Here is a 15,960-nt window from a genome sequence, read left to right on the forward strand (position 1 = left end):
TAGGTAGACTAGACATAGGTTGGGGTTCCACCCCTATGTTATGAGTATTCGAAGAATTCGCACGAACCGTTTCGCTTCCACATTAATTTGCGAACAGCTATGAAATTTCCCTGCCTGCAAACTTATCCCCTGAACGCTATCACCTGGGCCTTTTGAAGGCAAGAGAAAAAAAGGTATTAATTAGGTATGCATACTCCATCGTAGACCACATCATCACTTTCCATCAGGTGAGGTGGAGGTCAAATGCGCACTTATTTTTTCTTAAAAAGAATACGTTTCTTTTATTATATAAGCTACGAGGGCTCATTTTGCATCTCTCTTTTATCAGTGAAATGCCAGGTGCACGGCAAGGTACTGTAGTCTAGACTCTACTCTATGAGTAGAAATACTGACTGAATGAATGTAGTTTTATGTTTGGAATGTATTTAAAAAAATATGATAGAAAAAAGAGGAAGATCTTGGAAATTCTAGACTAAGATTCCAAATTGAATACAGGTTTGCAGTTATATTCATAAAATAATCGTCGTTTCTCTTATAAAATTATCTCTCACAAAGCTACCTAAGCTACGCTAAGTCCTATAAATGGTGGAGGCCGTCCTATAAATGGTGAAGCGCAATAAAATGGTGAAGCAATCCGATGAAGAAAATTGTGATGTGAAAAATTTTATATGATTTTATACGTAAAATCACCGAAGAAGGGAAGAAGATTATATAAGGTCGTAATTTATATTTTATTTTTGTGTGTGAATTTGCTATTGTGTCTTTGTGCGCTTCGTAGTGAAAAGGGGCAAAGTAAAAAACTATACAATGAATCGTACAGAAATTTTCGGGCCTGAATGATGTGGAGGAGTTTCTGGGCCAGTTTGAAGCAATTAACATAATAAATAAATGGTCAGATGGAAAAGAGATATGTAATTGCGACGTATCTGGAAGGGCCGGTTCTGCAATGAACCCATATAGTGTGATATGAATATAAATGAGTATAAAACCCATTTTTCCTCATATGCCATGTACGATATCGTTGCACAAAAATTAAAAGAGCAGTTCCCCTCACAGGTCGATTATGCCCAAGAGTTCTACTACAGGCGGCAGATGCCTAATGAGCCGCTCCTGAACTATTTTTTTAATCTGGATAGCTTGGCGACAAAAGCAAAGATACAGGATGATGTGAAGTTTATAAAGCATTACCTAAAATCTTTAGCTCTCAAGTACTAATGGGTGCTTGCTAGCAAGTTGTTCGCGTCTAAAGACGAGTTGAGAAAAACGATTATACAGATGGAAGATGTATTTATTCGAGAATCAAACTTAGAACTGGAATATTCTCAGTCTTGGCAAGCAGAAGGAGATCCCTCACCCGTTGGTGGATCCGTCACTGCTTATTCAGATTAAAAACAAACGCCACAGACTCCGGGCACGGCCGTCATTCTGTTTCACGTGCAGCGAAATACACCACGCGGAAGTTACAACTTGAGACCTCGGCAAGTATTTTCGCAAGCACAAGGCAGTGGTACTTCAACAGGCTACCCCCAAAAGTTGATTTTATCACGGCTCTGCTGCTCATTCAAGAGGCGATCACCCAAACCCAAAGATGGTCGGACGTGAAATGCGAAACCGGCGTGCTTGAAACAATTGATAATTGTGATGTAGATAGGGCACCCTTTATAACCATTTGTATAAATAATATAGATTGCGAGGCTTTGGTGGATATTGGTGCTTCTGTTTCAATAATCTCACAATTGTTTGCAGATAACTTGCATTTGCAGATTGAAAAAACGCCGAATTTTCCTTTACGTACAGTTAGTGGTACGCGGATAATAGTGCAGGCGTCCACCAAGGTTTCGTTGGTAATACAGGGAAACAAATATCTATCAAAGCTGCTTGTTGTAGATGATGGTGATGAGCTCCTTATTTTAGGACAGGGCTTCCTGACGGTAAATAGTGCGGTAATTGATTTTGCGGCGTCGAAGTTAACTTTAAAGAATAGTGTTGAAATTCCTTTCAATTCTGTCTCTGATGTCATGTCAAGGAAAAAGAAATGTCGTTCATATGGAGCCATGATCACACTATGGCGAATATTTTGATGGGAGTTGTATTTTTCCGGCGAGTGCAGACTCAAAAAGGACAGGAGGAGAAGATTACTGGACTTGGATGAATACAACTTATTTTTTATTTTATGGATATATTATCCTATGTATGTGCATAGTTGTTGGTCATACGTCTAGATGAACAAGAACTGTCTGCATTCGAGGGAAAATATATTTGTTTAATTATTAGCCGCGATACATGCAGCCGTAGACCGGGTATGCACCACACCTAGAGGTGCCGGTGATGATTTTATACCGATTTATCGGATATCGAAGTTCTAACAGGTAAAAGAACTAATATTAATTGGTATTTCGGTAACTACTCTACTAAACCATAAAGTTTTTAATGCCTGGGGTCTGTCATTCAAAAAAAAAAACAACTCCAAAAATACGTCACGACAATCGTGTGTGTTATTGTTTGGGCTGGTGATTTCAGTGTTTATTTATTGAAAACATACCGTAAGTAGCGTTTTTTAAGTTTACCCTGAATATAAATGTTTATAAACTATACTTTAAGGAGTAATTTCATGGTAAACGTTAGAACCACTTAAACGGAATATTATCTTATTTATCCAAGTACACCAAAAATTTCATTAGTGCTTTTTAAGTGCAGGATTTGCGGTGTATTACTGCATTTTATTTGAGATGTTTTTGTTGGTAGTACGGAGGGTATTTATTTAGCAATTCAGGAAAATATTTTTTATTCACAAAACTTGTATTTAAACTGATTTTTTTTTCTAATTTGCGAAACCAAATAGCCACCATTTTGCGGTAGGAGGAGCGCATCGCGTGAGCCGTTAGGAATCCTCCATATGATATATCGCCATATCATATTTGTGTTAGGAAATGTTGTTGTTAGAAAAAGTGTGTTTGTTCCGTTTTCTTCAAAGAAAGTAAGAAAGTTAGGTGGAACGTGGATAACATAGCAGGACGAGGATTAAGGCAACTGGGAAGTCAATATTGATGTTCCCCAGTGGACGTCCGATGGGTGCTCAAGCCTGTGTCGACGTCGTAGCAGCGTGCACGTTGAAGATAGTTTAGTGATGCATTTAGGAAGTTCTAGTAGTGATGTTTAAAGATTTGTTAGGAACATTCAGCCAAGCTAAGGTAGCTGGAATAAAGAGTTAAGATTTACATAGGTTACCTAAATAGCTAGGATAGCTAACGAATAATTATATTTTTAATTATTTGATTAGGATGTGGTCATGGTCTGTCCTTTCAGATAGGTTTTTGGTAGACTAAAGCCATAGCCTCCTCTGTGGTTTGCTTGTTGATAAGGTAGAAGCTTCCGAGCAGTGTGTGGCTAGCCTATAGTGAAGGCTGATCCCTTATGTAAGTTGCCTATCATAGGTAGGACACCAGCTAGGTATGATCACCCCTTCAGTTGTAAGGAAGAGGGATGTAGTTTAGGCCCTACTCTATGAGTAGAAATACTGGCTGAATGAACATAGGTTTGTGTTTGGAATGTATTTAAAAAAATATGATAGAAAAAAGAGGGAGATTTTTTGAAAAATAAAAGTTGGAAATTCTAGACTAAGATTCAAAATTGAATGCAGTTATATTTATAAAATAATCGTTGTTTCTCTTTTATAAGTATCTCTCGCAAAGCTACCCGAGCTACGCTAAGTCCTATAAATGGTGGAGGCCGTCCTATATATAGTACCATCCACATCTGGCAGATAAACCAAATAATACGAACAAGCATTTCGCATAATAGCCCTACTTAAATCGCACAACCGGGGAGTGGAACAGCCTGGCTGAGCCTGAATTTACATACATACATATTATATTGGTTATAACCAAGACACCTTCACGACTATGAACAATAGGAGATTTGTGGAAAAATTACCTTCATTTTAGACTTTAATTTGCCTTGTCTTTTTGATATTCATTTTACGTCCAGGTTTGAAATGTATGCTTGTAGACATTCATTACCATAATCTTCTCGGTTATGGACATTGCAAGGCGTGGTCTTTTTTTTTCCTCTATTATAGTTATGTTCACACGAACGCAAGCAAACACAAACGTAACAACAGAGCAAAACCAAAACTTAACAAAAGAATAACACAAAACGAAAACTCAACAATTAAAAACAATAACTCAACAACACGACGCATACGTAACTAGGACCAAATTCTACAACGACAACCACCGGAAACCAAGTGAAGAAAATCCCGGTGATGCATTGGTGGGGATACAACTCGACGATATCGATGCAAATCAAAAACTGACTTTTCACTTTTTTAGTTTATTGTAATTTACACTATTTAGTAATTAAACAATTTATTACTTTAATTTTATTATTGTAAATAAAAAAATATTTAATTGAATAAAGTATTAAAGTAAAAGTATTATAGCAATAAATTATTCACACTGTAGCTTTTAAGTATTATTGTTTATACATAAGAAATAAAACAAAATCGAACACACACTAAGGACAGTCAAAGTTTGTACATCTCCGAAACATTGCCAATGGGATAAAAAATCTTTCCACAGGAAACAGGTTTATGAGATTAACTTATTAAAATGGTGTTTTAGATAAAAAATATGATGTGATACTATTTTGTTTGTACATGCACGCAATTTAAAAACAATATAAAACATCTTGCATTCGTTTTTAACCCTTTTCACTGTTCCACAGAGTTCAAAGGATTATTTTCACAAAAAAATTATGGATATCATGGTAGTAAAAGCAATACAGACAATACAAAAAAGATATTCAATAAAACTAAAAATTGTCTAAATTATGGCTAGGAATGATTTATCTTCAAACAAATTAGGTTATGGTTCGAGTTAGATTATTATTGTGATATAAACCTCTATTTTATACCGATGTAAAATAGGTAAAGCGATAAAACGGTTTAGATGGTAAACAGTTTTTATTCGTAACAAGAAAATCTTTATTTACAGGTATTGCGAGAGAAATACGTGCCAATAAAGCCTTAAAAACAACCTTTTTTACGTTTGATCCTATTGGGTATAATGGGATAAACGACATATTGTTATTTTGCTCACTGTTCGCTGTTCTTTTTATAACGCGAAGAGACATTAAACTTAGCCCCTATTGTTAGTAACTTCGTATGTATATTTAGGATCTGTTCAATGTGGCATGTTTACATGTCTTTGAAGTGTATTGCAATCTTTCTCCGATGTACGTGTCTCTTCATGATGCTTGCTTCATTAAAGTTAATCGTCACGGTTTTATGTAATACATAAGGCGCACTATAAGTTTCCGGAACTGGCCACTTACATAAACAATATTTAAAAAGTAATTAACATTTGAGAATGGAACTCTTTGGCTGCAGAATACAGTTTATTTCATCTGACTGTCTCTTGTTTTTACATTGCGGCGTCATTTTGAAATTGGTTGTCTACATCACCATGGATTTAACTCTTGAAAATTTTCGTAGTATGACTTTCTACGACTTTAAGTGTAATTTAACAGCTCAGGGGAGCTTTGCTCGGCTACAAGCTGCTTTTGGCGATGAAGCACCATGCAAGGCGACTATTTATAGCTAGTTTACAGAATTTAAACGTGGTCGTGTGAATCTCAGTGACGAATTTCGTGATGGTCGCCCGTCCACTGCTGTGAACAACAAAAACATCGATACTGTGCGCCGTATGATCAAAACAGATGGGCATGTGACATACCATGAGATTCGGGCATCTTTAGGCATAGGCATGAGTGAAATACAATCAATACTACTCAAACATTCGGGTGTGAAAAAGCTGTGCTCTCGGTGGATCCCACACAATTTGACTGAGGCTTAAAAAACGGATCGCGTCACTTGGTGCAATGCCATGCCTACCAGATTCAACGAAGGGGCGTCAAATTTGGTGTGGGATATAGTAACAGGTGACGAAATATGGATTTATAGTTACGATCCTAAAACAAAGCAGCAATCGAGCGTATGGGTCTTTCGAGATGAGCCAAAACCAACTAAAGTGGCACGAGTGCAAAGTGCCTCTAAGCGGATGATTGCTTCTTTTTTTAATAACAGGGCGACGTAAAAAGGTTGTGGCAAATATTAAATTAAATTTCAGGTAAACTTTCTACGTCAATTAATGACATAATACTGAAAACTTTTCAAAATATAGACGAAAAAACTATTGCCAATCAATTTGCATTTAAAATAATGTACAAAATATTAGACATAATTGTAATGTAAACTTACTTAATGAAGTTATATACAGAAAACCTATAGACAGATCAATGCACTGTAGGAATCCTACTGCCGCACAAATATACAAAATTATTAGAAATGTTAATAGCAATAAAGCTCCAGGTATCGATAACATCCGAGCTACTGACATAAAGCTTATTGCGGAGAAGATTTCTGAAGTAATAGCTCACTTCATAGATAGAAGCTTGCACACTGGTAGATATCCTAAACAACTTAAAACAGGGCTAGTACGACCGATATTCAAAGGCGGCGACTCTATCCTATCATGTTTATGTAATCCCAATAGTAGATTAAATAATTGAAAAATACATTAGTAACGAAATATTTAACTTTTACCGACAACATAATATTCTGTCTCAAAATCAATTTGGCTTCCAAGCCAAAAAGAGCACAACATTATTATTATCTAGATTTACAGATGAAATTAATACACACCTTGATGGTAAAAAACACGTCCTCATCGTGTTGATTGACTACAGTAAGGCTTGACACTTTGATGTTTTACTAAGGAAATTAAACGATATGGGAATAAGAGGGTTGCCCCTAGTATGATGTAAAAATTATTTGCAAAATAGGTCCTATTACGTAAAAATAGGAGGTGCTCTTAGTGATGAGGTCAAGGTAGTTGAGGGTACGGCACAGGGCTCTGAGTTGGGGTCTTTTCATTATCTATCATACGTCAATGACATGAACAATTGTACACTACATTTGTGTCACAATAAAACGGTAAGATCTGTTTCGATCACAGGACATACTCACCAATGCTTGCACGCAAAATCGACTGACGTACAATGCAAGTGCGTGCAGCTACAGCGGGTAACAGAACTAAAATATCTGGATGTCATAATTGATAATATTTTAACTGGGGTCCTCACATTGATTGGGTTTGCAACAGATTACGAGCTATATTGGCAAAATTTTACATCATCCGTAATAGAATACCTTTTAATATTAGAATCACAATGTACACAGCACTGGCTGAAAGTATAATATCATATGGACTAACGTTCTATGGCCGTACATTTTCTTCTCACTTAGAGCAAATACATAGACTGCAACTGAGCCTACTGAAATGATACCACCCTACAATGTTAAAAATAAAATAACCAATGATAACGAAATATTTAACAATTGTAAAATTATCCCTATTCATGAAAAATTTAGACTCCAAATTTTAAAAGAACAATACGTTTGATCTGAACCTCTACATCCAATAACTCACAATATAATTATAAGACAAATAACCAAAACAATATTGCAAAAGCCTAAATTTAACAACTACTATGATGGTAAACGAACATCTGAATATATTGTACCAGAACAAATTAATCAATTACCTAAAGAAATTCGTGATCAAATCAATCCTAAGAATATCAAAATCATACTAAAAATATATTTTTCAACACACACAGATACATAATGTTCAGACACTAATTTTTGTCATAAAACTTTACTCCATAATTAATGTCTACATATAGTAATAATACATATTATTTATAAATACTACATATACTATAAAATATATACATTTAAAATTAAACTTTGTTCGTAGCAAGGAATGAATGGCATCGAGACAAACCCAAGTAAGGTTTAACGGTGTTTTACATTATTTATGTATACTTTTATCTTAAAACAATAAAATAAAAATAAGTAAATAAAACTGGACACGTGGCTACTGTTGCTTTGGAGAATCATTGTACCGTGAGTAGTGATTGGTACACGACCATTTGTTTGCCGGAAGTTATTGACAAACTCCGTAAAAATAACCGTAAACGCCATATCATCTTGCACCACGATAACGCCAGTTCTCACACGGTCAGACAGACAAATGAATTTTTGAAGGTGACCAACGTTGACCTTATGAGCCATCCCGCGTACAGTTCTGACCTGGCACCTTGGGACTTTTATTTATTTCCAAAAATTAAGAACCAGCTACGCGGTCAATGATTTTCATCACCTGAAGAGGCTGTCGAAGAGTATGAAAAATATGTTTCAGAGATTGTCACGGAGGAGTAGAATAAATGTTTTCTAAATTGGTTCATTCGTATGAAAAAGTGCATTAACGCTAACGGAGAATATTTTGAGAAACAATAAATTCATTTCGGACCATTTATAGTGTATTTTTCTTATTCATTCCGGAAACTTATAGTGCGGCCCACGTATAATAGCCACTAGATGGTGTTGGTAAATTTTTTGAGCAATTTAAGAACTCCTGAGTAAAAACTTGTTAGCGAAATCAGCTATTTGTAGACCACTACACCATTTTATTCTATTCACAGTAATAATATTAAATACCACACACACTCATAGCCCCGCACTAAGGAAATCCTGAATCGCGGGTACTATGGACACACACATATAGATAACCACACTCAATAATTTATAATTACACCCAAACTCATGACAGACATAAATATAGGCCATACAAATATTTCTCCTGGCCCGGGAATCGAACCCGGGACCTCTACATGACAGTCCGGCATGGTAACCGTTCGGCCACAGAGGCAGTTTATTTATTGTCGCACATAAGTAAAGATTTAAAAGATTTTGATAGATTTTGAAATTATTATACATTATCCCATAATTTGATTCTATGCACTAGTTTTGGTATAATTGATAATCGGAAAAAAATTAGATTTTTGTTGGTAAGGTATCCATAAAAACAGCTGCAGTGGGCGAAAATATTGATATCATTTTGTATAGAAATAAACCATGACGATGTCTTAAATGTGCGTTAGTTTTCTTTTTCAATCATCGCATCGGTTTTAACCGATTAGTATACCTTTCACCTTTAGATGAACGAAATTTAAAAAAAGAAACAGGAAGGAAAATTGAAAATCAGAATTGAAAATTAAAATTCTGGAGAAAACAAGATTGGAAGCCTTTTTTACGTAGGTATATAAAATCATCGATCAGAAGTCAGATTTTAAATTAGGAAGGAGAGAGTTAGCATTATTAAGCGGAAATTAAATCTAATATGCTCACGATTCGTGCAACTGAAAGGTTAAACCCGGAGAACCTTAACTGTAATCAAGCACAAGATTAATGTTTCGGATTGAAATTGAGTTAAGTTTACAAACTAATATTAATAAATCCCAAAACTTGGAGCCAAAATCAATATTAAAAACACTAATAATAATACGAAAATACCAGACATTGAAAACTGATAACAATATTCAACATTTCAAATTTATCACTGGCCTCTAAAAGTTACTACTCAATAAAAGAGTTCTTGTCAGAGAGCTGTAAGAAGACAATAATATTTTATCGCTCGTCAGCCACCTGCTCGTCAGCCACTTTCAGCCACCTTAAGAAAGGAATGTTATTGTTTTATATTAAGTAGGCTGCGAACAAGCATACGGCCCGCCCGATGGAAAGCTATCACCGTCGCCCATAAACACCTGCAATACCAGAGGCGTCACGAGCGCGTTGCAAACCGTTTAGGACCCTTCTCAAACCCCTTAGAGTCCTTCAGACTCTATGCTGTATTCCTGCGGGAAAACTCCGACAGGGAGTTCATTCCACAACCTAATTGTGCATGTGTTCTAGAGGTGATAGAATGTTGCTATCGGCATCATGTCAAACAGTTTTTCAGAACATTAGCCATTGTACAGGCGATAGAATAAACCTAGGGATAGTCTCTCCTCGCAAACAGAGAGGTTCAATATCGTCTGTAAGGACACACAGATATAAGATATTTTTTTTGCATTTCTGTTATATTTTTTAATATTAAAGTAGTCAATGTATATTTATAGATTGCCAGTATCTACGAAGTTTATTAATTTGTTCTATACTTGATGTAATTAAATAAATAAATATTAGACAACATCACATACGTTGCTGTGATCCTAAAGTAAGTAGCTAAAGCACTTGTGTTATGGAAATCGAAAACAATGATGGTACCCCAAACACCCAGACCTGAGACAATATAGAAAAGTTAGTTTTCTACACTGACCCGGCCGGGGTACGAACCCGAGATCTCTGAAATGGCGACACCATGAAAACCGGTATGGAAGCCACTCGATCACGGGGACGTCATTAAATAATTAAATAAATTGTCGTAATTAAGTAAATATATATAGCCGTGGTAGCCTAATGGTTTGACCTACTGCCTCTCAAGCAGAAGGTCGTAGGTTCGAATCCGGGCTCGCACCTCTGAGTTTCTCGGAATTTATGTGCGAAATTTAAATTGAAATTTATAGATAGATAGATAGGTAAAAGCTTTATTCACCACCATGACATCAGATACATGATATAGGCCTTAACTTATATATAACAATAATGATATTCTTATCTACTAATATTACGCTTGGAAGTCATGGCAGTGAAAAAGGCGCTGGCTCAGCATAAATGACGCGGCTGCCCGCGACGCTGGTATTCTGCCAGGACCCTCTAGGATAGAGACGCCACTCGCAATCCAACAAAAAAAAATTTGATTTCATTTTTAAATTATTAATTTTCAATTTTCAATCTTCTTCCTCCCAACCTCCACACAAAATACACTATTTGCAGTCCTGAAACGAGGTACAGCCAAGAGCATAACAAGCCCTCGCAGGTTTACAAAGAACAAATCATAGAGGTTTTCTGTTATTCTTTTCAGAAGAAGCTGTCTTACATTCATAAGCAATGTTGTTTAATAAATTTGACTTAAATTTACTTAATTTGGTTTTAAGACTAAAGTGATCTTTATGAAATAAAAATATTTTGAATGTCAAGGTCAATTTAAAACATAATTAATAAATTCTTCCAACCAACCGGACTCGCAAAGCCGTTCTTTAATTAACATTCATCGATTTTGGGACTTTCTGAAAAGTAGAATTTTCTTGCCAGAGGTCCATCAATTTAAAATACATTACTAGGCTGGCAACGCCTCTATCTCGTAAATTTCTTAAGCTCAAAAGTAAAAAGCTGCACATTCTAATTGCCGCTGTAACGGGTCATTGTCCATATAATAAACAACTTTTCAATCTAATTATCACGGACAACTCTCTATATAGAGCATACATGTAGGGAGAGAAAACGGCCGTGCATAATTTTGTTTTTTTATTAAATGGACTTATTCTTGACCAATATCTAGCTCTGGAGCAAAGATAGAATCTACGATGGAACGAGCTAACCCAGAATATGCTTATTCAGTCGCACCTTAAGATATTCAGAATGCATGTGCTCGGAAACACAGTCGCAGGCAGGGCATTCCATTCCTGGGCCGTGCGCATAATAAAAGATGATAAAAAGCTGTTAGTACGCCTGAAAGGAATATCGACCAAGTAAAGATGATATCCCGCCGTAAGTCTGGACGTACGATGATAAAAGGGGATGGGTGGGATGAGCTAATGGAGCACCCTACTGCAATGCACCTACGTGGCTAACTACAGGGCCTTCAAATATGTTGGAGTGCCGAAGTCGCTCTCCGAAGTCTTCAAGAAACCTAAAAGGTTGCTGCGGTTTTCGGAAGAGCTTGCGTGACACGTGTACGACCCTGCGCCCACCAAACGCGAAATTGTACCTGGACATTGATTTGCGGACACCAGCCCGTTACATCATGCTATATAGGCTTGACAACAACTAGTACCCTTAACCCACTGGTTACTAGGTCACTTTTAAAGGAACACTTCAGGAAAATAAAATCTAACGTTGATTGAGGGTAGTTTAAAAAATAATTTTTAGTGTTTTCCGTTAGTTAAGTAAGGAGTTTGCCATTTGACTAGTAACTAGTTACTAGTCAAATGGCAACAACACTAACTGTTAGTGTCTTAGGTGCATTTGTGAAGTATTGTATAGTGTTGAAATATTTAGATTAAAAAAAGTTCGGCGTAGTTTTGTAATCAAAGTTGATATTCCTTATACCAAACAGTAGTAATATGCATAGGTTACTATTGGGTACACTATGTTTGTACAAAGTGTACTTATTTTCAGATCACGTCTAAAAGGGTTGAATGATTTATTTAGCATAAGAGCATCAAAGTTAACTCTTAGAGCACTCACTATCCAGACACTCAGAACCAGAACAATTTAGAAAAATTCGTTTCCGAGATTTGTCCTACCCATAATCTGTCCCGAAACCTAAGCATCTAACGGCACTGGGCCACCAAAGTCGCCAAAATTATTAGTCATAAAAAATATTAATACTAAAGATAAAGGAAAAGTGCCCATGAAGACATTTTGTAAATGTCTCGGAGAATAAATAAAGGCGTCGCTGAATCAAAAAAGTTATCTACTCCATTTACTAAAACCTTATGAAAACCACTTAAATCGTGGTTAAAACCTAACTGTCGTCATCGTAATGACACTTTTTTTATTTTTTGTTTGTTAGAAAGTAAAGAAATGTTATAACTAATTACAATCTAGTCTTTTTATTAGACTAATAAGCAATTTTAATTTACCATAATATCGTGATATAACAATAAAGAAATAATAGTCCATCGGCAAAATATCTCTTAATATTAATTTGTTCATGTGTTCATTGTCTTATTAGTACTGGCACTAATATTTTATACATTATTATATTAATACAGTGTTTTAAATGGGACAATTTGGAGAAATCCAAACCATAGAAGATACAAGGAAACTGTCTTAGGAACCATTAAGTCTCTTTTTAGGAAAACAATTCTGACATAGTCAATTTTGGTCAAGCGTTAGCTGTCCATAAAAGTAAATAAAATTAATCTAATTTTTTAGTGCTAATCGACTCAGTATATGAAGGGATTTGGTTAAATATCATAAAAAGTTTTTTTTAATAATAAAAGGTTTAGTTCTACTCACTATTTGTAATGAACTAAATGACACATGGATAAAGACAATTCATAATGATTATGATCTTAACATAGTTATACATATTATATACTGGGTGACCAACGGCTAAGCGTTACAGAGGGACAGTACGTTAAATATTGTAAATAGAATTTATATTAGTTCATGGAAACATTATTTTATTTTAAAAAAAGAGTAATCAACACAACAACACATGTCATATTCTACATAATGATACTACTCAGCTAGTCGTAATTCATTTCATTTGGTCGTTCTATTTATACATTATTTTAAAGCGCATAAAAAGAAACCAAATAATCGGTTTTACGATCAGAAACATCTAATGGTGTCCCATTAGATGATGACATTATTATCCTTAAAAAATCACGTCATAGTAAGTAATTTCGCGGATTCCTAAAGTTGGTGCATATACAGCGAGTCCCACGGCTATGAGACACGAGAAGAAAATACTTTGAATATGTACATAAGATATTGTGTTTCATGGAGACTATATTATTTTTAAAAGTACTTAAAACTTATACTTATCGCGCTCCCGGGCAGTCCCGCTTTTAAGCTTCGTGTCTCACTGTCCCCAAAATACTTAAAAATGTCCCGGTTTGACAAAATAGGACACACGTGACAATACATATTATTTTAAAATTTTTAATCATTACACATTTTTAGTTTTTTTTTAATTATTTAATCATTAAACATTTTGTAATCATAAACATTTAACTTTGTGTTTTACGTTTTAAAACGATAATAAATTTACAGGGGCGTCCAGGAAAACAAGTAATTGTCACGTTAGTATTGCTGCATTCCAAAACTTTCAAAAAGTTGCTTGCCACATTTGTGAACCGAACCTACCAAAAAAGAAAAAAAAACACGTGTGCTTTCATGTAGCTGACAATACGGTTCAATATTATAAGAATTAATTCGTTTTAAGTAACATAATATGTACTTTGAATTACAGTAGTAATTTTTAAAATAAAATAATGTCTCCATCAGGCAAAATTAATTATAATTATCTACTATATTAAAAATTAAAAATACTTTCCCTCCGTGTCGCATAGCCGTGGGATTTTTTAAGGAGAGTGATGTTCCATTACACGTTTCTGGTCGTAAAACCATTTGGTTTGTTTTTAAGCGATTTAAAATTGTTTTATATGAATACGTAAAAATCTCTCCCCTAGCTGAGTTGTAATTTTATGTAGAATATATTGTGTTGTTAGTAGATTCTTATCGTACTTTCCTTCTGTGTCCCATAGCCGTGGAACGCCCTATATACATAAAACGTGTTAGCCAGAAAAATATCAAACCGCCGCATTATTACTGCGGAAATAACCTCGATGACGTCTTTATACTTCGACTGCATTGCACTCTGCAAACGACTGATTGAAAGATTATAAATCAGTAGGTACGATATAATTATTTTATACTGTCGCTTGCATTAGCATGTATACACACATAAAACGAAAATTGAAATGAAATAATCTAAGTGACCATTTGTTGATCGTTATATTTTACCAATTTACTAACAAGAAATATTATTTGTGCGAAATATTTAATTAATTTATTAAATAAAAATTGTTACAAGGGGTATTTCACCACCATACTTACCATTGTATACATATATTTAAGTAACAATTTAAGTACACTATTAATCATGATATATTTTGTTTAGGAAGCGTTCTATTGGATGTAATAAAAGCTTTTTACAAAAATGTGTTTAGATAATATAGAGTTTCTATTATAGATGAATGGTAATTTAAAACGGATTTCCAGTAACTATTACCATAACCAAAAAACATTTGAAAGTAGAAGATAGAAAAGCATCAAATATTTTTGAATCTTTAAATATATAACTACTGAAACTTTAATACTTTAATGTTACAACTCTATAAAAGTTAGTTACAAATATTGACACATATATTTCAAGATAAAGAAATAGCCAAAAGATTTATGAAAGTACAATAAAAGAAAAGCATCAAATGTTTTTGAATCTTCAGAAGCATGACTATTGGAACTTTGATGTTACAATCTATAAAAGTTGACTACAAACGTCAAAATATATTTTTGTATAAAATCAATAAAATTACTAAATATTTCTTGACAAACACAGTAATAAAAAGCAAGTATGGTACAAATTGACTCACCGTGTCATTCCGGCACACAAAGACCTTTGATACACTGGACTACCCGGGCTTATGCCACGCAGTATCGAACCTTATTCCCTTCTGCCACATGTGTTAAAACCGCGAAGCTCCTGACGTGGTAAACACTTCAAATACGCGTGATGTTCACTTGCTAATAATTTATGTCAGGCGCATTTTTTTTATTTTAAACCTTTTTCGCTTTTTAACAGTTAGTTGTTGGAAATGCAGTAGTTTTTAGAGTACTGCGGAATGTTTTTTAGCGGAAGTGACACGGGTGCGGCCGTCGCGCCTCAACCGCGGACTACGGGTTTCGTGTTGGGTAGGGATGGGGTAGATTCGACAAATTACTGTGATTTATTTGGATGTGCTGGAATATTTCACTTGGATGGACAAATAAACTTGAGTGGCAAATTGTTGTGCTATCTCATAAAATATGGTAGATTTTCTTTTTGTCCACTTTTGTTTATGAATTAATATTTCTTTAGTTTCTGCAACTTAGGAAATAATGTGTGTCATTTAGAATATGCCATTAATACATATCGCTATTTTTCAAATATAATGAACCCACCTAAAATTATCCTTTTTTGACCAATTACTGAGATTTACTCAGAAAACGCTAAAATTTCTTGTGGATGGGAGCTTCTTATTGGTTAGAATAATCACTTCACAGCATTGGGATTGGTCTACGACTCATCGTTGCGAGTTACATTCGTCCGCTCGTTACGAAAAGTGGCGTCAGCAATCCGATAGCTATTAGTTGCGTCGGCGGGAACCCGATTGCTGCGG

The 15,960-nt window shown here is 35.0% G+C and overlaps 1 protein-coding gene across 2 annotated transcripts in view; it reads right to left on the reverse strand.

Annotated features, from left to right (window-relative positions):
• The window catches only part of LOC113231689, a 122,662-nt gene extending 107,191 nt beyond the window's left edge, over nt 1-15,471 (reverse strand). For both annotated transcript variants that reach the window (XM_026466151.1, XM_026466152.1), the window contains exon 1: nt 15,175-15,471. The gene's annotated coding sequence lies outside the window, so the exon portion shown is untranslated. The remainder of the gene's footprint in view (nt 1-15,174) is intronic.
• Nucleotides 15,472-15,960: the final 489 nt, after the last annotated feature.

The sequence above is a fragment of the Hyposmocoma kahamanoa genome, unplaced genomic scaffold (assembly GCF_003589595.1).
Source record: "Hyposmocoma kahamanoa isolate Upper Pololo Valley unplaced genomic scaffold, ASM358959v1 66, whole genome shotgun sequence".
NCBI classification, from domain to species: domain Eukaryota; kingdom Metazoa; phylum Arthropoda; class Insecta; order Lepidoptera; family Cosmopterigidae; genus Hyposmocoma; species Hyposmocoma kahamanoa.